The sequence below is a fragment of the Halictus rubicundus genome, unplaced genomic scaffold, assembly GCF_050948215.1.
Source record: "Halictus rubicundus isolate RS-2024b unplaced genomic scaffold, iyHalRubi1_principal scaffold0089, whole genome shotgun sequence".
NCBI classification, from domain to species: domain Eukaryota; kingdom Metazoa; phylum Arthropoda; class Insecta; order Hymenoptera; family Halictidae; genus Halictus; species Halictus rubicundus.
The window spans coordinates 808,797-810,956 of NW_027488630.1; the positions used below are offsets into that span (position 1 = coordinate 808,797).

The 2,160-nt window shown below is 34.9% G+C and overlaps 1 pseudogene; it reads right to left on the minus strand.

The window, feature by feature from the left end:
- Window positions 1-349: 349 nt before the first annotated feature.
- Window positions 350-1,598, minus strand: LOC143363673 (uncharacterized; annotated as a pseudogene).
- Between the last annotated feature and the right edge of the window lie 562 nt (window positions 1,599-2,160).

Consider the following 2,160-nt stretch of genomic DNA (forward strand, 5'->3'; position numbering starts at 1 on the left):
CTCAACGGATTTTTTGAAGCGAAGAAGCAATATTTTTAAATAATTTTTGTGTTGAAATATTCGTTGTTCTATTTCGGGTAACCTTACAGACCCCTTTTTTGGAAAAAGTGTACAAAAAAATTTCTTCTATAAAAACGTACACTTTTATCATTTATAAAGTTTCAAGAGCCAAATTGAAAAAAAGGCTCTGTACAGTTACCCGAAATAGAACAAAGAATATTTCAACACAAAAATTATTAAAAAATATTGCTTCTTCGCTTCAACAAATCCGTTGAGCTTCATCGAAAAATAAGCCACTTGGTTAATCTCTGCCTTTGTCTCTCCCGTGAGTGACATATCTCCGTTTCTGTCACAGCTCTGTAGGAGAGACAAGGATGTCGCACAAAGTTATGAAATACATAGAATGGACACCTATACGTCGATAGAGGCTCCCGCGCACCAACGGCAAATTCGACGGCAGTTGGACGTCAGAACATGGGTCATTTGCACGCACAGCTGCCCGTCAGAAATGAAATTTTTGGTTGACTGTAAATGTAAGTTATTTATTATTAATCATGTATTGCTGTGTGACATATTACAAAAGATATAAGAAACAAAATACATTATATTCTGTAATATAACTTGCATTTCCACACATTTCATATATATTTTCCCCCCCTTTAATCTTATATCGTCTATTCATCCTATTAGTAATGGTAAACATAAATTAACTACATGAATAATAATGATATTTATACCTATGAAAACCCAAAAATTTGGATGAGCAATCCTTAATTTCCTGATTACAGCACTGTGAAAAGATTCAACCAGGTTATTAGTTCTCACTGCACAGCCATATACGCTGACCCCTGCAGAAATAGGTAGCCACACACTGCGTAGATAGGCCATAAACAGCAGCACATTCGGGTAAGTACCACATAAGCGATCAGCTATTAATTACATTTCATGCAATGCTTGTAAAAACATGTCCGATGGAATTAAGGCCATTGTCATAGCCATCGATAGAATTTCCCTTGGTGCTCTGTGTAAACCCAACTTCCTCCATTTCTTCAATAGAGCCTGAATAATAAGAAAAAGACCATTCAATTCTTCATTGAGCACGTTCGTGAGACAAATTATGAAAAAATACGTGAATAATGTTAACAGTTATATTGTACCTGATTAAAGTGAAACCAACAACCATCGATGGTAACTCTTGGAAACTGTTCTTCTATAGTTTGTATAGCCGCTCTTTCATAATCACACATAACAGTTTCTAAATTATGTTGTAGTTGTGGAACAAGAGAAACTATTTTCCTCCATATTGCTCTATACATTGCCGCAGTACGACATTCGCATAGAGCAAAAATGGTAGCGATTCCCTGTAAATTGTCATCACTTTTTAGTTTGATAGTATGAGATAAGCCAAACAAGAATGACCAATAGTGGTATACGTACCGTATCATTGTAACGTATGTGCACCGTATACAGCTGATGGAAAGGAGGCATTCGTGGGATAACCTAACAAGAGATCAGAAATGATCAAAATCAAACAACTCTCTTCACTTGAAAAGTATTAACCACATAAATTGTTTACCTTTAATACTTACAGAAAAAGTACCATCCATGTAAATTTCTTTGGCATTTTCTAATGCAGTTAAGAGTGTGGTATTTGAAAATATCAGCGCGTATTTATTATCACTTGAAATAGCGCATACCTTATAAAGGTCCTTCAGAACATCATAATTTTCAAGTATTTCGTGCGTACTCTGTACAGTTTTTGGTAGTGGTGGCCGAGACTTTAACTTTTCTCTAGACATAATAGATTTTAAGCTGTTGTATGAAATATGTGCTGCTGCATCTGGATTCGTGCGGCAAATATTGTCAAAAATGATTTTATTATTTATTGAAGGAGTTCTTCGACATTCTTCTAGAATTACTGATTTTAATTTTAACACTTCTGCATATTGCCGGTTGCTACAGTGTGTGTGTTGCGTTTGGAGAACAAATTGTCCATTTTCGTAAAGTAGTGTCCATGTACATTGTTGTGTCTGACGACTTGAACAGCGATAAATGTTGGGATTTTTAGAATTTTTGTGATAAGAATACCCTTCATAAAAGTATAAGAAAGTATTCTCTCTTTTGCCATTTAAAATCTCCATTTTGTGTTATATTTCACAG